Consider the following 25489-nt stretch of genomic DNA (forward strand, 5'->3'; position numbering starts at 1 on the left):
GGATACATGAGCATGTATGGCTGAATCCCTTCTGCTGTTCACCTGAAACTATCACAACATCTTAATTGGCTAGACCCCGATACAAAACAAAAAGTTTAAAAAAAAGAAAAGAAAAAATGAGAGGTAAAAAACTATAGAGCAAGTTAGTTAATAGGAAGAGATATAAAGGAACATATCATTGCTAAGGAAGGTGTTCTCTTCCCTGTGGCCTGCAATCTCAATTGACTAAAAGCCTCTCACTTTGGAGCCTTATAGGGTAGAAAGAGGAAACCACTCCACACTCCAAAATGGTACAGTTAAAAGAGGTGACTGCCAAATGGAGATAAGACTGGACCTCTGCCATATAAAGGCTATGAACCCAACTGCCAAAACAAAATGGGGGTGGGGGGACCAGTGGGGAGCCAATTGGTTCAGACAGCCTCACTGTGACTGCCATTAAGTTAAGATGGGGTGGAGACAGGCAAGGCACAAAGGTGAGTAAGGAAAAGACCAGAGTTATCAAACTTAAAAACCACGTTTCATCCAGAAATTTGTTCCTCTGTCAGGACAGAAAGTCTTCAAATATACTACTACACAGTAGCACTTAATAATTGCTATAAACCAGAGAATTTTATGTTACCAACCCTCCCCTTTTCTGAAACCATGTCTAAAAAACTGAAGAGCTATGAGAACCATGTCTAACCAAATAAAGAATACCAACAGAAAGACAGAAATTTTCCAAACGGTAGTGTGCTTTTTTTTTACTGTTACCCGATTTCCATTACTCCTACTGAACACTAGTTATTTAGGGCACAGCCACCTCGTCTTTTAGTTTATAAGCCCTGAACCATACCCACCAGAGAAGGCCATACATTACTCACACATCCTGGGCTTTGAACTGAATGCCGTAACTGAATAAAACAATCCCTTGAAATCAAGTGTAACATTCTGGCCAATGGTGTATAACTGAAAGTACTATGCAGAACTTCTAGGAAGTATAAAGGCAATAAGCACACGTTCCGAGCTTCACCGGCGGTTCAGCGGTAAAGAATCTGCCTACAATGTGGGAGACTCAGGTTCAATCCCTGGGTTGGGAAGATACCCTGAAGAAGGAAATGGCAAACTTGCCTGGAGAATCACATGGACAGAGGAGCCTAGTGGGCTACAGTCCATGGGGTCACAAACAGTTGGACATGACTGAGTGACTAACATTTTCACTTTCACTTTTCAAGCAAGTCTTCAGCCCTTCCCCCTTCCCGACAGCTAGAATACAGATTGTACGGCTGGAGCCTGAGCACTTCAGATTACAAAGTAGAAAATGCATGCTGAAGATGCTGAGGATAGCAAAAGAAACTATCCCTGAGAAAGCCCAGTGCTTGAATTTATACCTATTACAGAGATCAAACTGTCAACATTCACTGGGTCATAAAGCAAGGGAATTCCAGAAAAACATCTACCTGTTTCATTGACTACGTTAAAGCCTTTGACTGTGTGGATCGTAACAGACCATGGAAAATTCTTAAAGAGATGGGAAAACCAGACCATCTTACCTGTCTCCTGAGAAACCTATTTGTGGGTCAAGAAGCAATAGTTAGAGAACACTGTATGGAACAACTGACTGGTTCAGGACTTAGAAAGGAGTATGACAAGGCTGTTTATTGTCACCCTGCTTATTTAACTTTTACGCAGAGCATATCATGTGAAGTGCCGGGCTGGATGAGTTGCAAGCCGGAATCAAGACTGCCAGAAGAAATACCAACAGCCTCAGTATGTGGATGATACCACTCTAAAAGCAGAAAGCGAAGAACTAAAGAGCCTCTTAATGAGGGTGAAGGAGGAGAGTGAAAAAGCAAGCTTAAAACTCAATATTAAAAAACTAAGATCATGGCATCCAGTCCCATCAGTTCATGGCAAACAGAAGGGGAAAAGGTGGAAGCAGTAACAGGTTTCCTCTTCTTGGGGTTTAAAATCACTTTGGATGGTGACTGCAGCCATGAAATAAAGACAACTGCTTCTTGGCAAGAAAGCTATGACAAACCTAGACAGTGTGTTAAAAAGCAAAGACATCACTTTGCTGACAAACGTCCATATAATCAAGGCTATGGTCTTCCCAGTAGTCATGTATGGATGTGAGAGCTGGACAGTAAAGAAGGCAGAAGAACTGGTGCTTTCGAACTGTGATGATGAAGAAGATCTTGAGAGTCCCCTGGAAAGCAAGGAGATCAAACCCATCAATCTTAAAGGAAATTAACCCTGAATATCTTTGGGAGAAATGACGCTGAAGCTTCAATACTTTGGCCAACTGATGTGAAGAGCCAACTCATTAGAAAAGACCCTGATGCTGGGAAAGATTGAAGGCAGGAGGAGAAGGGAATGACAGATGACGAGACGGATGGATGGCATCACCGACTGAATGGATGTGAGTTTGAGTAAGCTCTGGGAGATGGTGAAGGACAGGAAAGCCTGGCGTGTTGCAGTCCATGGGGTTGGGAAGAGTCAGACACAACTTGGTTAATAAACAAGAAAAAGATCTTAAACCAGCTGTTTCAGATATGTTCAAAGAGCTAAAGGAAACCATGCCTTAACAACAACAACAACAACAACAACAACCTAAAGTAGGAGAATGACATCTCACTATAGAAATTATAAAAAAGAACCAAACTGAAATTTTGAAAAAAATAGAATAAATGAGGTGAAATATTCACTGGAGGAAATAGTTGAGCAAGGCAAAAGAAAAAAAAATCAGTGAACTTGAAAATCACTTAATTGAAGTAATACAATCTGAGGAAATGAATGAATAAAGAAAAATGATATTGTCCCCTGAGACCTATGAAACACCAAATCCAACATGTGTATAATGGGAATCCCAGAAGAAGAGGGAAAAAGGGGCAGAAAGAATATGAAGAAATAATGGAAGACAATTTCTCACATATGATGAAAAAACCCACATATTCAAGAAGGTCAGTGAACTCTAAGTAGGGTAAACTGAAAAAGATCCACACCCAGGCACATCATATTCAAGTTATAAAAAGACAAAAAATTTTGAGAGCAGAAAGAAAAAGTGAGTCTTCATGTACGAGATACTCAATACAAATAACAGATGACTTCTTAACAGAAACCCAAGAAGCCAGAAGGCAGTGGGATGGCATATTCAAAGTTCTGAAAGAAAAAAAGCCTGTAAACCAAGGATTCTATATTAAGCAACACTACCCTTCAAAAATGAAGGAAAAATTGAAGACATTCTGAGGGGAAAAAAAGTTGAGGAAATTTGTTGCCAGCAGACTTGCCTCACAATACTAAAAGAAGCCCTTCAGTATGAAATGAAAAGACACTAGAGAACAATTCAGATCCACACGAAGAAATAAAAAATATCTATAAAGACAACTATATAGGTAAACATTAAAGAGAATATACATGCATTTTGCTTCTCTTTTTTCTCTTGTCTCTGAAAAGGCAACTGTATAAAGTAAGAATTATAAATCTGGGTTGTAATTTGTGACATTAACAGCAAAAGGGAAAGGGGAGCAGAGCTACACAGGAGCAAAATGATACTACTGAAATTAAGTTGATATTAATCCCAGAGTATCAATTACAGATTTCAACTTCTGGGATCTTAGTATGAGGAGCCCTAAGAGCAAACTCCCCTGGAAAATAAGCAAAGAAAAATTAAGTCTCTGGAAATGGTCCTAGAGGCAAACACCAAATAAAGAAGTAGTTATTCAAGAGAATCGACTAAAGTTTGCTAACAGAGTACATCTGCGGCATCTGAGCTTTTATACACTACTCCAGAATCAGTGTGATAGAGCTTCACTCCAGTTGGGTGTGACTACGCAGAAGGTACTCCTCTTCTCCTTAGCTCCCAGCCACTCACTAGAAGGAGAAGACCACAGGATTTCTCATCTTTTACAATTCCAACCTGAAGAGGATAAATTCCTGATGAGTGGGACCAGGAGATAACGGGGTCTCTTCCTCCACCCAGCCCTATCCACAGCACAGAGGCTCTCTCCAAGATGCAGAGTCCAAGAATCCTGTGGCCTGGGCTGCATTCTCCCCAGCTCACAGGGCAACAGCTCCATGCCAGGACAGACAAGCCAATTAGGCAGAAAGCTATCGGGTTTGCCAAGAAGTTAATTTGGGTTTTTATGAAAAAACCCTAACCCTAACCCAATACAATCCTGGCCAACATCCAGAGTAATGACTCAAGAGATTCTGTCCAGGGGGAGAAGTAGTCCATAACATAAGAAAGCTCCAAAGCTCTCCCCGAAGAAACTGGCTTTATTTGAAACAGACTATAGGAAATTCAGGCCTAAGAAGTTCTTGAAAAATAGCTCCTCTTAATCAGGAGCAACAAATTAAATCATAGGTCAGGTAACTCACTAGTAAGGGACCAGAGAAAGAGACAGCTAAGAAGAGCCTCTTCTGGACTAGGACAAGCCACAAAGACTGGACCTAAAAAGTCACCCCAGCCCCAAATTTACTGGATCAGACCGATGAGCAATTAATGCCACGTCAGCTCAATGAGGGCAAGAATAATCCTTTCAACAAATGGTGCTGGACAACTGGATATTCACATGAGAATGAAGCTGAACTGCTACTTCCCACCATATATAAACATTAACTTAAAATGAATCAAAGATCTAAATGTAAGTTAAAAATATACATTTCTGACAAAAAACACAGGTGTAAATCTTCATACTTTCAATTAAATGATTTCTTAGCTATGATACCTAAAGCACAACCAAAGAAAAAAATTAACTGGACGATCAAAATGTTTAAATTCTGTGCATCAAGTGATACAATCAAGAAGTGATTTCTCCCACAAGAATGGGAGAAAATACAAATTATATATCTGATAAGGCATTAATATTCAGAATATATAAAGAACTCTAAATTTGATAATAAAAGGGCAAATAAATCAATCTTTAAATGGGCAAAGGTTTTGAATAGACACTTCTCCAAAGAAAGCATGTAAACAGCCAATAAACACATTAGAAGATGCTGGGCATCATTAGTCATTAGGGAGTATGAAATAAAACCAAAACCACGATGAGATACCACATCACACCCATTAGGACTGCTGGGACCAAAAAATCAGATTAAAACAAATCTTGGTGAGGATGTGGAGAAAATGGAAAGGTTATGAAATCATACTACGTGATTCTGTTCATATGAAAGTCTAGAATAGGGAAATCTATGGAGACAAAAAGTAAACTAGTGGTTCTTTATTTGGAAAGGAGCAGGGAGACTGAGAGACAGTGATAACCAAGTGGTATAGGTTTCTTTTGAGGCGATAAAAAGATTCTAAAATCAACTGTGCTAACGGTTCCAGAGATCTGTGAATATCCTGGAAAACACTGGACTGTACCCTTTAAATGGGTGAATTATGTGGTATTTGAATTGTATCTCATTAAAGCTGTTTAGAAAAGAAAAAGAATGAAGCGTAGCTACTACACAGATGAACTTTGAAAACACTGTTCAGTGAAAGAAGCCAGACATAGAAGACAACACATATCCCATACAAATGGAATAATATAGCATTGGGAAGTCCATACAAACAGAAAGTAGATTAGCAGTTGCCTGGTGCTGGGGGTCAGGGAAGAATGGTAACTGTTAATAGGTATTGGGTTTCTTTGGGGGTAATGAAGATGCTCTGGAATTGGACAGTGGGTAATAATTATTCACCCTTGTTAACATACTAAAAAATAAGGAATTGTACACTTTTAAAAAGTGAATTTTATGTGTGATCTATATCTCAATTTTTTATAAAAAAAGGTATAGACACTACACTACCAGGTCCAAATAAGTAAAAACTTGCATTGCTATATCAAGGACATTTTAAGTGAAACTACATTTTTCTTTCCGTAAGTGCACAGTGGTTAAAAAAACAAAAACCACAACTCTGTGCACAGTTGGGGCAACTCCCTCAATTCATGCTAAGGTGCCAGCAGTCTTACCCATCACTGCTTTTGCATCATCAATGTAACTATCAACACAGTGAAATGAGAGAGAACATCTTAGTATTAGCACAAACAGTTCTGAAAGTAAATCAGGAACCCCCAGCAGTCCACTTGCAGGCTCCACTCTGCAAACGCCTGGACTAGATTATAAGCTCTTAGAAAAAGGGAACACATTCACACACATGGCAGCTCAGTGAGTCAGAAAAGGAGCACGGATTGTTCTGTCAGGCACACTTAGATTCCAATTTCAGAGCTGTCGTTTAGGTTACAAAAGCTTAAATTCTCTATGCCTCAAGTCTCCTGTACTACAAAATGAGGATAAGACCTACATACATAACAGGGTTATTTTAAGGATTAATGAGATGAAGACCTAAAGACCAACTGGAATACAAGTGTACAATAAATGTTAACTCCCTTCCCAGTTTGTTCCCAACCAGCTAGTACAGGGCCTTGTAAAGAAGATGCTCAACTGCTCAATAAATATTGGTAGAATGGTTTAATTAACTACTTCATACAGACCCATATAAGTCAAAGTTCTAGATTTAGATATAAAATATTGAGATGTGTTCAGATACTTTTCACAAAAATATACTCACTTTAGGGTAAATTTTAAACTGAAAAATGGCGCTATTTAAAAATAGTCTTTTTTTTTAAGAACTTGCTCTCCAGATAAGTAGTAGTAAGAAGTAAAATGATTTGTTAAATGCTAGACACAGTTTCACGCCTCTGATTCAAAAACGTGTTTGTGGCCTGCATATTGCAAGGAGACCAAACCAGTTAATCCTAAAGGAAATCAACCCTGATAATAACTGGAAGGACAGATGCTGAAGCTGAAGCTCCACTACTTTGGCCACCTGATGCGAAGAATCAACACTGGGAAAGACCCTGATGCTGAGAAAAATAAAAGACAAAAGGAAAAGAGGGCGACAGAGGATGAGACAGTTAGACAGCATCACAGACTCAATGAACACACACTTGAGCACACTTCAGGAGACAATGAAGGGCAGGGAAGCCTAGAGTGCTGCAGTCCACGGGGTTGCCGAGTCAGTCACAGATTTTCAACTGAACAACAACAAATCTCTATAGCTCACCTACTTGAAATTCAGTTGATATAAATAATCTATAGTGACTTTATCAAGCCAATATGGCGATGAAGAACATGAGTATTTTAGTCAAAGAGCCTGACTTCACATGCCTACACTACCACTTACTAGGCTGCGTGATCTTAGGCTAAGTAGTAACCCTTCTGGAGGTACTAAGGATGTTCAGAGTTAACCCGAGGACTAAATGAGATAATACATAAGAAGCAACTAAAGCAATGCTGACACAGAGTAAGAGTGCAACAAATACTATTTTTACGCATTTCTCTCATTTAAATATATTCCATTCTTTGGTAGCATTCTCATGCAGCATTCTGACAACAAATACAGATGCAATTTTTCTTTTTAAAAAAGGTGCTTTTTATTGATCTCAGTAACTTGTGAATGAATGCTGATAAACTTTTAATGGCATAAAAGTTTTCCACTTCTACCATAAACCTTACTTTTCCCACCTTTTTATGGGATAATCCAAGAGATTCTAAATCATGATAGAAATCTGAAATCCCCTAGATAAACTATGTTTCCAAGTTAGGTTTTGGCTTAAACTTCCACTTTTCCCACAAATGGAGTTTGGGGAGATTACACAAATTTTCTTTGCACACTGCCAGATCCCTACCTTCAATGAGTTAAACGCATCTTTAAAAAACACAAAAATGTCTACCGGGAAAAAACCTCCAATATAACATTTAACTGAAGTAGTTTGTTTCCTGTCACCATTAAGATAATTAATGAAACAAGATTACAGCTGAGAAGCCCAAACATTCCTGACATGAGTGTGCTTCTAACTCGAAGGACCTCATTTTGCAGTGGGGGAGAGGACATCCTTAAAGAATGTTGTATATATAGAAGACATTAACCATTTAAGTTGATAATGACCAAATGCAGCAAAATAAACAAACATCACCGTTGGCCCCAAACATGGCATATTTATGTAAACACTTCTAAATGTCTCTAGAGTACTGACATGCCTTCAAAAGCTAGGCAGAAAAGGAAAGAGCAGAGACAAAGAAAACCATCCTTATTGAATTTAAATCTGATCTCTTTAAATTACTGTCCTGAAAAATGCCTCAAGAGTTCATGATCTTTTCAACAGCACTGCTCTCCCCCAAGCACATATCCCAGCTCAAAGCACACTGCCCTAAAGGGGCCAAGAATGTGCAATGGGGAAAGGACAATCTCTTAAAGAAATGCTGTTGGGAAAACCGAACAGCATATGCCAAAGATTAAAGCTGGGCCACTACCTTACACCACACACAAAAACCGACTCAAAACGGATTAAAGACTTGAATGTAAGACCTGAAACCATAAAACACCTAGAAGAAAACACAGGTGGTAAATTTCCTGACATTGGCCTTGGCAATTACTTTTTTCCACCAAAAGAAAAGATAGCAAAAGCAAAAATTAATCCATGGGACTATACTAAATCTAAAAAGCATCCAAAAAGGAAGCCACCAGCAAATTAAAAAGACAACCAACTGAATGGGAGAAAATCATTACAAATCAATTATCTGATAAGGAGTTAACATTCAAAATATAAGAACTCATTCAACTCAACAGTTCAAAAAACCTGGATAAAAAAAGGAGGGGGGCATTACTGGAACATTACTCCAAAGAAGACATACAGATGGAGAACAGGTACATGAAAAGATGCTCAGTATCATTAATTATCACGCAAATGCAAAACCACAATGTGATACTATCTCACATCTATTAAAATAGCTATCAAAAAATTAAGAAATAACAAGTACTGGGGAAAATGTGGAGAAAAGGGAACCCTTGTGCTCTGCTGCTGACAATGTAAACTGGTGCAGCCACTGTGGAAAACAGTATGGAGGGTCTCCTAAAACTAAAAACAGAACGAATAACAAGATCACACAATTCCACTTCTGGGTATTTATCGCAAGAAAACAGAAACACTGACTTGAAGAGACATATGCACCTTCGTGTTCAATGCAGCATTATTTGCAACAGCCAAGATGCGGAAACACCTACGTGTCCATCAAGGGGATGAATGGATTAAAAAAACACAGTTTTAAAAATAAACAATGGAATATTACTCAGCCATGAAAAAGACTGAAATCTTGTCATTTGTGACAACATGGATGAACCCTAAGGGCATTATGCTAAGTGAAATAAGTCAGACAGAGAAACACAGATATCAGATGATCTCATTCATATGTGGAATTAACGATTCCAACCAAGAAACAAACAGCTCATAGATACAGAGACCGAATTGGTGAGTGCCAGAGCTGGGTGAAAGGGTGGGCAAAGTGAGTAAAGGAGGTCGGAGAAAGTACAAACTTCCCGTTGTAAGAGAAATAAGTCATGGGATATAATGTACAGCATGGTGACTACAGTTAATAATACTGTACTGCCTATTTGAAAGGTATTAAGACTGTAAAAAAAAGTTCACATCACAAGACAAAAAAACTGTAACTATGTATGGTGGCAGATGTTAACTACACTTACTGAGGTATTCATTTCACAATATATACAGATATTGAATCACTATGCTGTATACCTGAAACTCATATAATGTTACATGTCAATTATACTGCAATTTAAAAAAAAATAATGATACTTCTCTAGGGGAAAGTCTAACTTGAAAACTCAATCTAAAATATAAAAATTCAAATCATTTCTTGAAAAAAAGTGAAACTAGGAAGAGAATATTCTCTCCACTAAACAGAAGAGATCCTAGTCACATCCTTACCTCTAACAGTGACAGAAAGGAAACTGGGATTATTAGGTAGAATATCCAGAGCCAAGCCTGTTACTTAAAAGATAAATACTGGGACTTCCCTGGCAGTCCAATGGTTAAGACTCTGTGCTTCCAATGTAGGGGATATGGGTTCATTCCCTGATTAGGGGAACTAAGATCCCACATGCCATGAGGCATGGCCAAATTAACACATAAATTTTTAAAAAAAGATAAATACTGAGGAATTCCTGAGTCTTATAAAGGCACATATATCTTGTGCTACTGGAGAAGGCAATGGCACCCCACTCCAGTACTCTTGCCTGGAAAATCCCATGGACGGAGGAGCTTGGAAGGCTGCGGTCCATGGGGTCGCTAAGGGTTGGACACGACTAAGCGACTTCACTTTCACTTTTCGCTTTCATGCACTGGAGAAGGAAATGGCAACCCACTCCAGTGTTCTTGCCTGGAGAATCCCAGGGACGGGGGAGCCTGGTGGGCTGCTGTCTATGGGGTCGCACAGAGTCGGACACGACTGAGGTGACTTAGCAGCAGCAGCATCTTGTGCTATTTCTCTAAGGCTTGTTTAAGCTGAGTAGCTAAAATAATTAATCATCATCTATTCCTCACTCCATTGTTCAGATGCAAGAAGTTCTATCCCTAGGAGCTCTTCAAAAACACTTCCATCTGGTGATTCACACTTTCTCATTATATACAGTAAGGGTTTATTAAAAATAATATTAACAATAAATCAACTTTTAAGTCAAACAATGACATTGGTGCCTGCCAGTATCATAGTAGTCCACAGTCTTCCTCAGACTCAAAGTGTGTGAAAGAGCACGTGAAGGGAGCTCTGTGCCCCTTCCCAGGCAGCATTTCCACACGAAGACCGGAAAACACAGATGCTCTCACAGAGGAAAAGCCAAGTTCTAACTATAAAACATAAAAACTTGTGCACCTTTCTTAAGAACGCAATCAGACTAGTAATTAATGTGCTTATCTGTGTAACACTATGTTGATAAAGCATTTTTCAATCAGGAAAAAATATGCAAATATGGATATGAGTATTTTAAAATGAAAATATGACTCACAGCACATACACTTTTTGCACTTCTCTAAAATTTATGATCATTAGCAATGGATCATTTCTTTGACTGCAATATGAACACATTGAGGAAAAATGTGTAGGCCAACTGATTTTTTTAAACTGATGCTATACGATTTTTTTTCACTTTTTTGATTTTTATTTTTAGTTATGAGAGAACTTAAAATACAGAAAAGTGTAATATAGCAAACTCAAACACAACAATTGTAATACATGGCCATATTTGCTTCTTTTTTTTTTTTTCTGGAAACAGAAAACTCAGGTAACTTGGTTTCCCTGCTCCTACTACCACACTCTCTGCCTTGCTGTTATTGTTGTGGAGTTGCTCAGTCAAGTCCGAGTCTTTACAACCCCATGGACTGCAGCACGCCAGGCTTCTCCATCCTTCACTATCTCCAGGAGCTTGCTCAAAGTCAAGGCCATCCAACCATCTCATCCTCTGCTGTCCCCTTCTCCTCCTGCCCTCAATCCTTCCAGCATCAGGGTCTTTTCCAGTGAGTCAGCTCTTCACATCAGGTGGCCAAAGTACTGGAGCTTTAGGTTCAGCATCAGTCCTTTCAATGAATATTCAGGACTGATTTCCTTTAGGATGGACTGGCTGGATCTCCTTGCTGTTCAAGGGATTCTCAAGAGTCTTCACTAGCACCATAGTCCAAAAGCATCAATTCTTTGATGCTCAGCTTTTCTTTATGGTCCAACTCTCACATCCATACATGACTACTGGAAAAACCATAGCTTTGACTACAGGGACCTTTGCAAAGTGATGTCTCTGCTTTTTAATATGCTGTCTAGGTTGGTCACAGCTTTTCTTCCAAGGAGCAAGCATCTTTTAATTTCATGACTTCAGTCATCATCTGCAGAGATTCTGGAGCCCAGGAAAATAAAGTCTGTCACTGTTTCCATTTTTTCCCCATCTGTCTGCCATGAAGTGATGGGACCAGATGCCATGATCTTAGTGTTTTGAATGTTGAGTTTTAAGCCAGCCTTTTCACTCTCCTTCTTCACCTTCATCAAGAGCCTCTTTAGTTCTTCTTCACTTTCTGCCATAAGGATGGTGTCATTCATATATCTGAGGTTACTGATATTTCTCCCAGCAATCTTGATTCCAGCTTGCAATTCGTCCAGCCTGGCATTTAGCATGATGTAGTCTGTATATAAGTTAAATAAGCAGGGTAACAATACACAGCCTTGATGTACTCCTTTCCCAATTTAGAACCAGTCTGTTCCATGTCTGGCTCTAACTGTTGCTTCTTTACCTGCATACGGATTTCTCAGGAGGCAGGTAAGGTGGTCTGGTATTCCCATCTCTTGAAGAATTTTCCACAGTTTGTTGTGATCCACACAGTCAAAGGCTGTAGTCAGTGAAGCAGAAGTAGATGTTTTTCTGGAATTCCCTTGCTTTTTCTATGATCCAACAGATGCTGGCAATTTGATCTCGGGTTCTTCTGCCTTTTCTAAATCCACCCTGAATATATGGAATTTCTTGGGTCATATAGTGTTGAAGGCTAGCTGGAAGGATCTGGAGTTCTACCTTGCCAGTGTGTGAGATGAGTGCAACTGTGCAGTAATTTGTACATTCTTTGGCATTGCCCTTCTTTGGGACTGGAATGAAAACTGACCTTTTCCAGTCCTGTGGCCACTGCTGGGTTTTCCAAATTTGCTGGCATACTGAGTGCAGCACTTTCACAGCATCATCTTTTAGGATCTGAAATAGCTCAACTGGAATTCCATCACCTCCACTAGCTTTGTTCGTAGTGATGTTTCCTAAGGCCCACTTGACTTCACACTGCAGGATGTCTGGCTCTAGGTGAATGACCACACCATCGCAGTTTGGTACAGTTCTTCTATGTATTCTTGCCACCTCTTCTTAATATCTTCTGCTTCTGTTAGGTCCCTACCATTTCTGTCCTTTATTGTGCTCATCTTTGCATGAAGTGTTCCCTTGATAGCTCTGATTTTCTTGAAGTGATCTCTAGTCATTTCCATTGTATTGTTTTCCTCTATTTCTTTGCAGTGTTCACTGAGGAAGGCTTTCTTATCTCTCCTTGCTATTCTTTGGAACTCGGCATTCAGATGAGTATATCTTTCCTTTTCTCCTTTGCTTTTCACTTTTCTTCTGTCAGCTATCTGTAAGGCCTCCTCAGACAACTATTTCACCTTCTGACCATAGTTCTTCAGGTACTCTGTCTATTCAGAAGTAAAAGTCCTGCTAAAATTCATGTATCTTCTTCTAAACCATGTTTTTAAAAACATAAATTTTCAGAATATATGTTGATCCACAGACAACACCGATTATTTTGTTTCTAACATTTGTAAGTAGTATCACGTTTAACTTTTGTGACTTGCTTTTTCTGAACACAACGTTTCCGGAGTTACCTCTGTGGACACAGGTAGACCCGGTCTGTCCGCTCTGCCTGCGTAACAGTAATGAACTGCACTGAGACACCACCGCAGTATTTATCATCCATTCCTCTGCAGTCTGATCATTTGTTTCTAGATTTTTCCCATTAAAAATTTAGCCGAAATAAAAATGCTTGCACGTGCGTCCTTTTGCGTTAAGTGCAAGGCTCACTCTGCAGAGTTACATTTCCCTTTAATTGCTGTTCCTAGGGTTTGTTCATTTCCAACTTCACAAAATCTTGCCAAAAAACTACACATCCCTCTACAGTGTATTAGGGTTTCTCTTCCCCACAGCCGTGTTAATGATTGGTAGTATCAAACTTTAGATATATTTGCACAATTCAAGTGTGTGAAACAGCATCTCATTATTTGAGGATGAGCCTCTTTTTACAGTTTTGTTAGACAAACGTGCCTTCTCTCTCTGGTCACGTTTCTATTTCTAGGTCTTTACATAAATCTGCTCCTTTCCCATGCTCACCCATAGAGCCATGCACTACAGAATTTTGAATTTCACATTCAGTCTTTCAATAAAACAAAATCTCCTTTATAATTATGATTTTCAAGTTGGCATAAGCCTTTAGAAAAATGATGATAAACAGTACCTTTAATAAAAGCATCCAATGTGCTAAAATTTCATACAGCTTTATCCAGCAAAAAAGGTAACTTCTTTAAAAAAAAAAAAAACACTTTTACTGGGCTGTAACTCACATACCATACCATAAAATTTGCCCTTTTAAAATGGACAATTGGTCTTTCGTACATTCACAAAACTGTGTGTCCATCACCACTATCTAATTCTAGAACATTTTCATCACTTTAAAAAGGAACTCCGCAGCCATCAGTAGTTGCACACGCACACCCTTCTCTGATGACGGAACACAGTCTAGTCCAACTTGAGTGCCCTTGAAAAGTCACGGTCTGTGCACAAATCAGAGCAGTCCTACCTAACAACATATGAATACTGTAAGTTTCTTTGAGATACAATTATATTTGCCAAAAACTCAGTTCACTATTATACAGACACACAGTATGCAGTTCACTGTTCTTTCTCTTTAAAAAAATGCTGCTGGTAATCTGGCCACGAGTACTTAGGGGTGAGCTGGATGTAGTACCCTTCATTAGGCACTGCAATGGTAAGTGCCTCACTGGAATGAAACAGATGACAGATTTTAGGGCACATGTTCTATCTCTTTTACCAAATGCGGTTCAGTTCAGTCGCTCAGTCGTGTCTGACTCTTTGCGACCCCATGAATCACAGCACGCCAGGCCTCCCTGTTCATCACCATCTCCCGGAGTTCACTCAGACTCACGTCCATCGAGTCTGTAATGCCATCCAGCCATCTCATCCTCGGTCGTCCCCTTCTCCTCCTGCCCCCAATCCCTCCCAGCATCAGAGTCTTTTCCAATGAGTCAACTCTTTGCATGAGGTGGCCAAAGTACTGGAGTTTCAGCTTTAGCATCATTCCTTCCAAGGAAATCCCAGGGCTGATCTCCTTCAGAATGGACTGGTTGGATCTCCTTGCAGACCAAGGGACTCTCAAGAGTCTTTTCCAACACCACGGTTCAAAAGCATCAATTCTTCGGCGCTCAGCCTTCTTCACAGTCCAACTCTCACATCCGTACATGACCACAGGAAAAACCATAGCCTTGACTAGACGGACCTTAGTCGGCAAAGTAATGTCTCTGCTTTTGAATATGCTATCTAGGTTGGTCATAACTTTCCTTCCAAGGAGTAAGCGTCTTTTAATTTCGTGGCTGCAGTCACCATCTGCAGTGATTCTGGAGCCCAAAACAATAAAGTCTGACACTGTTTCCACTGTTTCCCCATCTATGTCCCATGAAGTGATGGGACCGGATGCCATGATCTTCGTTTTCTGAATGTTGATCTTTAGGCCAACTTTTTCGCTCTCCTCTTTCACTTTCACAGCCTTTAACAAATAGGGCTGTGAAAGAGCCTAAAGAGCCTGAGTGCCACCAATCTACTGGTTAAAACACCAGAAATTTGTTTTGCAACTCTTTTCACAGGACGTTAACGGATGTCCACCAATCTTTCAGATAACCTGAAAGCAAATACAGTCACTGGACAGCTCACTAGTACCTCAGAGAAAGCTACAATGTCTAATGGAAAACAGAAGGTGTAATAAGGAAACCTGAGCTCCGTATGTGACACCAGGGGCCCAGCTTACAAACAGGGCTGTCATAACTTTGGTATCCTTAGCTTTCCTGGCGCCAAATTCTCCTGCAAAACTGCCTCGGGATGTAAGTGGAGTGTTTCCAACTCTCAAAGCAATGAATTTTCCAGCTTTACCTCTGGCTTAAGTACATACACTCCAGGCACAAACATAATACAAAGAGAATGGCGTAAGAAATTAGCCTTGCGACTCAAGTAAAACACAGTAAAGCAGAACCCAAAAGGCTCTTTAAAGCGGATCATACAATGATGACCGCAGAGCTTTTCACAGAAAGTGCACAGGAAGCAACTGCTTATCTACATTTTTCACCTGCACAGTGGTGAAAAATACAGCAGGTAATTACTGGTTATCTGTAGTATTTTATAAGTTCATACTACTTTATAACCACAATTTTGGAAATATTCCATCATAATAATAGAGTGTGACAGATTAAAACTTATTTTCCTTCTTTGAGGCATTCAGATTCAGGTTGGCTGAGTAGATGAAGAGACTGTCTCAAAACCTTGTCAAAAGGTGGTAGAACTGCTGAATTTTAGGGTATGAAGAAAGCTTCAGAATTCAATGATTTCAGATGATGAAGAAACTAAAGCTCAGAAGAGTTATTAGCAATTTGCTCAGTGTCACCAGATGAATTAATGGCAAAGCCAGGAGGAGAACCCAAACCTCCTGACTCCCAACTCTGCCATTTCCAAACATCCATGTTCCTTTCCTGCAAATACATGATGAAATATGTATGGAAGATTCTGCGCTATTTGATTCAGCACACTATCTTGTCTTCTAAAATGCCAAATCTCCTCTCACATTAGCTTACCACCCACCTCCAAAAAAAGTTACAGCAAAATGCAGAGCAGCTACCATTTCTGCCAATCTGAAAGAAAGAGTAGATCAAAAAAAGGGGGTAGAGTGGTACACTGGAATTAAGGTGAGCATAGCAGGGTTGTGAGAACAGCAAATGAACAAATAAGGATGGGAAGACTCTGTTTAGGCCTCAACATTACTGAACAAGAGGGCTCCATGACGTAACTTGTTCTAGATATCTGAAAATGGTGATTACCCTAACTTTTAATTTTTAAAGTTTTATTAAAACGCATAGACTAGAAGTATAAAAAAGGCAATAGTCAGTGGGATAGTGTGACCAGAATAATATTTTTAAATCATCTTCAGGGAATTCCCTGGTGGTCCACGGGTTAGGACTCTACACTGGTCGGTGAACTAAAATCCCAGAGGCTGTGCTGCATGGCAAGAAAAAAAAAGGAAATTAAACCATCATTCATATAGTGGAAAGGAGATACAGAGTTGAATGGGGGTCGAACATGAGAAGAAACAGGGAGTGCAATTAGGAGGCTACTGGAGATGTCTAAGAGAAATGAAGGTGGGTTAGCCAAGGTCAGTAGTGGAATAAATAGATATTTCTGGGATGCAAGGATAGCTTATTTAACTTATAGGCAGAGTACATCATAAGAAATGCTGGGCTGGATGAAGCACAAGCTGGAATCAAGATTGCTGGGAGAAATATCAATAACCTTAGATATGCAGATGACACCACCCTTATGGCAGAAAGTGAAGAGGAACTAAAGAGCCTCTTGATGAAAGTGAAAGAGAGTAAAAAAGTTGGCTTAAAACCCAACATTCAGAAAACTAAGATCATGGCAACTGGTCCCATCACTTCATGGGAAAGAGATGGGCAAACAGTGGAAACACTGACAGACTTTATTTTGAGGGGAGGGCTCCAAAATCACTGCAGATGGTGACTGCAGCCATGAAATTAAAAGACACTTACTCCTTGGAAGGAAAGTTATGACCAACCTAGACAGCATATTCAAAAGCAGAGACATTACTTTGCCAACAAAGGTCCACCTAGTCAAGGCTATGGTTTTTCCAGTGGTCACGTATGGATGTAAGAGTTGGACTGTGTAGAAAGCTGAGCACCGAAGAATTGATGCTTTTGAACTGTGGTGTTGGAGAAGACTCTTGAGAGTCCCTTGGTCTGCAAGGAGATCCAACCTGTCCATCCTAAAGGAAATAAGTCCTGAATATTCATTGTAAGGATTGATGCTGAAGCTGAAACTCCAATACTTTGGCCGCCTGATGCGAAGAACTGACTCATTTGAAAAGACCCTGATGCTGGGAAAGATTGAGGGCAGGAGGAGAAGGGGATGACAGAGGATGAGATGGTTGGATGGCATCACCGACTCAATGGACATGAGTTTGAGTAAACTCTGGGAAATGGCGATGGACAGGGAGGCCTGACGTGCTGCGATTCATGGGGTCGCAAAGGGTCGGACACGACTGAGCGACTGAACTGAACTGAAAGATAGTTCCACATACACAAATCAATTCATAAGACCCATAGCATTTTAAAAAAATTAATAAAAACCACATGATCCTCTCAACAGATGCAGAAAAAGCATTTGATAAAATCCAACACTCTTTCATGATAAAAAAAAATGTTCAACAAACTAGGAATAAATGGAAATTACTTTAACATAAGGAAAGCCATACAGAAAAAGCCCACAGCTAACATCATACTCAACAGTGAAAAACTGAAACTGGATATTAAGATCAGGAACAAGGTAGGGATGCCCATTCTCACCATTTCTATTTGACAGAGTACCAGAAGTCCCAGGCAAAGCAACTGGGCAAGAAAAAAAAAAAAAAAGGCATCCAAGTCAGAAACTAAGAAGTAAAACTGAACCTGTTTGCAGATAACATGTTTTTATATACAGACAACCCTATGGACTCCACCAAAACCCCAAACTATTAGAACTAATAAATACAGTAAAGCTGTAGGGTACAAAATTAATGTACACTAATAAACAAAGTACCTAAAAAGGAAATTAAGAATCCCATTTTTATATCAGCATCAGAAAGAACAAAACACTAAGAAACAAAACGGAGGAAGTGAAAGACTATAAAACATTGACAACAGAAATTAGAGACACAAACAAATGGAAAGACATCTCATGTTCATGGATTGGAAGACTTAATATTGCTTAAATGTCAATACTACCCAAAGAGATCACATATTCAATGCAATCCCTATCAAAGTCTCAATGGCGTTTTTTATAGAAAGAGAAAAAAACATTCTAAAATTCATGCGGAACCACAAAAAAACAACAAATAGCTAGTTTTTAATATCAATTAAAAGGTGATCTATACATGCAATCGGTTATGATTCAAGCTTAAAAAAGAAAGAAACTCCCTGTAATACGCAGCAACGCAGATGAACCCTGAAGACACTTTACTAAGTGTAATAAGTCAGCCACAGAAGCACGAAGAACACATGATCCCACTTATATGTGGTATGAAGACTGTCAACCTCATAGACTAGAAAGGTGCTTACTAGAGACTAGGGAGAACGTTAAAGTGGAAGGTGCCAAGCAAAACAGTTCTGTGTGCAAGAGGAATAAGTTCTAAAGATCTGCATACAACACCGTGCAAATAGATAGCCCTGTTCTGTACACTCTAAAAATCTGTTACAGGGTATATCTCACTTTAAGTGTTCTTACATAATAATTTAAAAAAATTTTTAAGACATAGACATAATTGGGAAATATTTTAAGCCTTGGGTTACAATCTCATGACTTTATATCCTATAACATTATCTTTCATATTGCAATTTGTAATATAAAGGTCACAAAATCAACTTAATAGACCAAGGTCAGCATTTTAAACTAAATAAGATAGATACTATCAGACTGTACCACATGTAGTAAGAGTATTATTGCATGAAACTTTGGTTTCAGATATCCATATACTAATTGTATAATTGGATTCTAATATAAAATATGTCTCCAACTATGAGTCATAGTCCAAAAGAATTTTGTGTAACATTCCTTAGGAAATTGAGACTACTTATCTCCCCTAAAATCTTTGTCAAAGTTCTACATTAGGCTCAAGTGAAACAAGCTACAACAAGCTCAAGTACGTACCTAATATAAACATATTCATCTGCCAAAAAAATACATCATTTGGTCTTTTAAAAAAGAAAGAACAGCACAAGCAATATTCAAGCATCATTGGAATGTTAGGCACAAATTATGTTGTTTCTACTACCCATGGAGATACACAGATTACTAAAGGAACATAATGCTAATTTTATTTAGCCACTAAACCATTCTAACACTTCAACTGCTCCTGACTTTAGGGATTAAACACCACCAATGCACATTCATAATGGCAATGCTTTCAGATTTTTCAGGAAAATATCTTACTCTCCCAAATAATATGCCTACTTCTCCTTGAAGGATTCAGAGATAATATACTACAGCTCTGAAAAGTTCTTTTCAGAAAACTTCCTGCCTTAAGCAATGACCGTTTGTAAATAACTGAGGGTAAAAGTAAAACATTATCTACCAATTCGACAAGTCTGTTAGGTTCAATTAGCTCACGTTCTCAACAGCACCACTATTGCCGCTTTGGTTGGGAATTCCCTGTTTCGGACTGCTATCCTGAACCCTAACCAAATCCCAGTGCTGCATCTCCTCCTCCCCTCAACAGGCACTGGGACAGCCAAACGCACGCCCATACTCTTCCACATGCCCTCTGCAGACATGATGCCTTTCCAACTGAGAACCACCGAAAAATACCAATGATTCTCCTTAGTTAAGCGTGATGGCCGTACAATGAACTGTGGTCTCCAACCCAGGGCAGAAACGTTGGGCAGCTATCAGTGCCTTGAATTTGAACATTTCCATGGAAGCATTAAGATCATGTGGTCTGAAGCAGAAAGAATATCTACCACTTTTCTTCTAGTGCTAGGCAGTTCCTGGCTGTTATTTTCAAAGTGGGATACAGCAAATGCAGACATTTAAGGCAGGGGTGGGAAGAAGGTTAACATATGGATTCTACAAGTATTCGAACTTAAAAGAATCTATTCAATACATTTCCCCCAAGTTTCATGAAGAAAAGGGTGAGACAGAATGACAAAAGATTCTAAGACTATTTGCTTGGACCAAGTCTACAGGTGCATTTATATGTTCGTGTGTGTGTGTGTGTGTGTGTGTGTGTGTGTGTGCAGTCCTCAGACTTAAGAGAAAAGTCACTGAATCATATGTGACAAGTCTTATCAGATTGAGAAGAATATATAATACTTCTAAACACCTGTGTCCAGAAACCATGCCAAATGCTCATTTAACACCTGCAGCAAGCTTATAGGAGGGGAAACTGAGGTACAGGAAGGTTAAATAACTTGTTCAAGACCATCTAGTGATTAAGTGGCTGAGACAGGATTCAGATCCAGATCAACTCCAGGGCCCTCACTGAGAGCTGTATCATTTCAAGGCACTAATAACACTGGAGGAAGGGATTTTAAGAGCAGGAAAGAATTTATCTGAAAACTATGAAAAATGTTGACTACACTAAAGTTAACTATGTAAAGGTTATCAGCAAAAATGCCTATGACCCAAGAAAAATTAAATTTTCATCCCAAGGCTCTTAAGCAATCATATTTAAACTCTGCACTTAAAAGTTCACATTACAAAGAAGCTCAAATCAAATGAACTCTGACTCCATTTTGCACATGCAGCCTTGCACATAATACTGTTTTAAACATTGTTAGCCTGTTTAGTGTGGCTTAAAGCCATTTTTGTTCTAAAAAAAATCTTTACTTATTTGGCTGCACCAGGTCCCAGTTGCAGCTCATGGGATCTTTCAGTTGCAGCATGTGGGATCTAGTTCCCTGACCAGGGATCGAACCAGGGATGCCTGCATTGGGAGCTCAGAGTCTTAGCCACTGGACAACAAGAGAAGTCCAAAGAGGCATTTCTATTTTAACAACCACATGATACTTCATTACTTCAAGATATATAAAAGGAAATAATTATTATTACCCTAATAGATTATACATTGCAAAGGGGAAAAGGCAAATTTATAATGGATAAATCAGGCACATGAAAACTTAACCAAGAGTGAGATTTAACATCACTGATAATGAAACTAACATCATGGGCTTCCTGATGTTAAGCACTGAGAAAGACAAAACATCCTGCCTACAGTATCTACCCTGGAGTTATTCAAGAAGGAACAGATAAATTCAAATAGGGGATATTATGCAAAATAACTGGGTTCCCAAAATGCTGTTGTCATGGAAGACACCTCCCCCTTCCTAAAAGAGAGCTAAAGGACTAGTATGGAGGAAGACATATGACGCCAGCTCTTTGGAAAAGACCCTGATGCTGGGAAAGATCAAAGGCAATGGAGGAAGAGAAGAGGGTGGCAGAGGATGACATGGTTAGATAGCATCACCGACACAATGGACATGACTCCAAGCAAACTGGGAAATAGTGGAGGACAGAGGAGTCTGGTGTGCTGCAGACCATGGGGTCACAAAGAGTCAGACACGACTGAGTGACTAAACAACAAATATGACACACAAATGCAATATATTTCTTGACTGAATTTTAGATTTCAACATTTTTAAAGTAATCTATAAAGAACAGTATTAGAACAACTGGGGAAATACACAATGTGGACTCTAAGTTAGATAATGATAATACGTCAATACTGTTTACTTAATGTGAACATTACCTAAAGGATTAAGATAGAATAACAGAACCATTCTTCATGGAAAAAGGAAGGAGCAATGAATCAAGAAGCAGAAGTCAGAGAGTAAGACAGGAATTCAGGCCACTGCAACTTAAACCCCTATCTTCCTTTTTGTATAACCTACGCACAAGCGTGCTGCTGACACACTTCAACACCGCATCTCTAAAGTAAAAGCCCAGTGTGCAGAAAGGTGAGTGCCCGCTCACTCACCAGTATCTATTAAATATGTGTGTGTGTCAGACTCCACGGCCGCGATACACATAAAAACAAAATTCTGGAATCAGTGCCCAGGTTTGAATCCTAGCTTTACCAAATCCCAACTCCACTACGTGCTATTTGTGTAACTTTCGGCAAATTACTAAATGTCTTAGTGCTTTGATACCCTCATTTTTAAAGGGAAGATAACAGTACTTACTTTAAAGAGCTGCTGTGAAGAGTAAATGACACAATACATGTGAAATGCTAGAATACTGCCTGGCATATACTAAACAACCCAGTAGAGAATAGCTAGCTGCTTTTTTAAGAAGATACATATATAAAAGGGTGTGTGTGTGTGTGTGTGTGTGTGTGTAAAAGTGTCAAATGCCTCAGAGGGGTCCTTCCCCAACATATATAAAAGGGGTGTGTGTGTGTGTGTGTGTGTGTGTGTGTGGGTGGGTGGGTGGGTGGGTGGGTGTCTGTGTGTCGGTGTGTGTCTGTGTGTCTGTATAAAAGTGTCAAATGCCTCAGAGGGGTCCTTCCCCAACATATATAAAAGGTGTGTGTGTGTGTCTCTGTGTATGTGTGTCTGTGTGTCGGTATGTATGTGTTTGTGTGTCTGTCTGTGTCTGTGTATAAAAGTGTCAAAAATGCCTCAGAGGGGTCCTTCCCCAACATATATAAAAGGGGTGTGTGTGTGTCTGTGTGTGTGTGTGTCTGTGTGTGTCTGTGTGTGTGTCTGTCTGTGTGTGTCTGTGTGTGTCTGTGTGTGTCTGTGTGTGTCTGTGTGTGTCTGTGTGTGCGTGTGTCTGTCTGTCTGTCTGTGTGTCTGTGTCTGTGTGTGTCTGTGTATAAAAGTGTCAAATGCCTCAGAGGGGTCCTTCCCCCACACAGTGCCTGGCACACAGAAGGTGCTCAACAAATACCTGATGAACCAACTAACATGAAGAAAGAAATATTCACTGATTGGGGACTTCCCTGGTGGCCCAGTGGCTAAGAGTCTGCACTTCCAAGGCAAAGGTTTGATCCCTGGTCAGGGAACTAATCCCACAAGCCACAACTAAGAGTTTGTATGCTGCAATTAAAGCTCTTGCCTGCTGCAACTAAGACGCATCGCAGCCAAATATTTTTTAATTAAAAAAATAAAGGATTCACTGATTTGGCAATATGGAAAAAATAGTGACTGGTGACTTCAGTGAGACCACAGGGTACCTAAATGCAAATTCAAAAAAGACGTATTCTTCAGGTGGGCACATAGATTGATAAGCAGGGCTCAGGCTGGACTTCAGCACCCTTCCCCACTAAAACATACATAACACCCTCAGGGCTGGCACAATGTGCGGTGAACAACTGCAGCTGGTTAAAAAGTGAACGGAGATATGGAAGTAACAGCAACAACTACAGACTCTACTCCTTCATAACCTGTCCGAGAAGGGAAATGCAGAGGCCTCTGGTATGGGGAAATTTCTCCAGTTTTAAAAGTTGTGAGAGAATGGTCTTAAAATGACAAAAAGATGGTTAAATTTGACATACAATAAGAAACTAATATAAAAATAAAAGGGGGAAAGAACACATGTGATAGAATGCTAGGAAACTTCATAGGAAGATTAAATTTGGTGCAGAACTTAACAAAATTTATGGATGACTTTAAAGAAAGTTAACAAGTGGTGTTTACAAGAGGTCTTTTTGGGGTACTAGAAAAGTACCACTATCAGGCAATGATTACACAACTCTACAAATCTGCTGAAAATCATTCAATTGTATACTTCAAAAAGACAAATTTTGCAGTATATAAATTAGGCCTCAATAAGTCTGGGTGTTTTTTTTTTTTTAAGTGGTATTTGTTTGCTGAAGTGTGGAGGGGAAATTATACTATTAGAGTTTCTCTGACTAAAGAAAGGAAGTAGCCAAGAGGAAAAGTACAGTAATTCATTTGACAGGAAAATAAAAAGGAAATTTTTCATAGATTAAGAAATACTAATGTTTTCACTTCAGCCCAATAAAGAACAGTATTGTATCTCTGGGTAACTATAGACCTGGCAAAGACCACAAAATCTTCCTATCTTAAGAGTATAAAGACATTAGATTTGAAAACCTTAAATGTGGAATTAAGGAGAAGGAACACTTCAACCTACTTTCCTATCCTCCTTACTTTCCTTTCCCCAGAAGAGAATAACAATTTATTCTAATCTCACATTATTGCATGTGCTGAGATACAGAGATGGTAGCTCCTCTGAGAAGAATTTTTTAAAAATTTGAAAGCAGGAAATCAAATTGTTTTAAAAGAACCTATGGTAATTTCTTTACAAGTCTGATGACAATCAGTCAATTCCCTCTGTCAGTCAACACATCCACACGGGGTATTTTTTGGTATTTTTTGGAGAATATTAATTTGCATTGGTTCAGGGACTTTTGCAGAAGTTTCCCAAAACAGCAGTATTGTATTTTAAAATATTTACCCTATTTGTAACTACAAAGATCAAGCAAAAATGCACCTACAAACAACTATAATTCACATTTGCTTTGAGCTATGAAAATATTAACCTACTCTGACCTCCCTGGCAACAACTCCAGCAAATCCTGGGTCAAGTCTCAGCTTCCAAAACAGCACAGGTGTCTCTAATTTCAGACCTGTGCGTCTCCTCTTTGACTTTGGCTAAATCAGTAGCAAGCCCAGAAAATAAAAACAAAAAGCCATGCCATGTAGGTCTTTTCTCTCTTCCTCCATAAAAGAATGTTCCAGCAGATACAAATGAAATAACCTATTAATGTATAATTCTACCTCCTCTGTGTATAATAAGAGTCAAAATAGTTCAAGATAGTGATATTCATGGTGTTAATCCATCTAGACTTGAAAAATTATAATACTGATGAACTTTAAAGTTTACAGTACCATGCCTAACCTTCTGTAGGCATTCAATAAATGTTTCTTTCCTTTCCATTAATTCTTAGAGTATTTCCAAAAATAGTTCCTGTTCATTGTACCCCAATACAAAGCTGGCAAATAAAAGAACGTAATTTCCTGACTGCACACCTAGATGAGACTCTGAAAATTCAGGCACCAGATGATGATGAAGGCTATTCTGCAAAAGTTAAATTTTACTCTCCCTGCCTCCGTGCCTTCTGCTAGAGGAAGTGGCTCAACTGTTTTTCCCTGTAGCAAGGTATCAGCCGTTCCTGTTCTTTGTGACTGGAAGCCAGTCTCAAGAACCTGTTCTAAGTGCAGGTGCAGCAAGAGCCCAAATTACTGTCATCAGCCCACAGAACTCCATGGTCAAGTTCACAGGATTCCTGGTTGGAAGACTGTGGAGAGT

At 39.3% G+C, this 25489-nt stretch overlaps 1 protein-coding gene across 2 annotated transcripts in view; it reads right to left on the reverse strand.

Moving 5' to 3' along the window:
• The window catches only part of MRTFA (myocardin related transcription factor A), a 203811-nt gene that overhangs the window by 143156 nt on the left and 35166 nt on the right, over window positions 1-25489 (reverse strand). The gene's annotated exons all lie outside the window — the stretch shown is intronic.

This window comes from Budorcas taxicolor, chromosome 5 (assembly GCF_023091745.1).
Source record: "Budorcas taxicolor isolate Tak-1 chromosome 5, Takin1.1, whole genome shotgun sequence".
Taxonomy (NCBI): Eukaryota; Metazoa; Chordata; class Mammalia; order Artiodactyla; family Bovidae; genus Budorcas; species Budorcas taxicolor.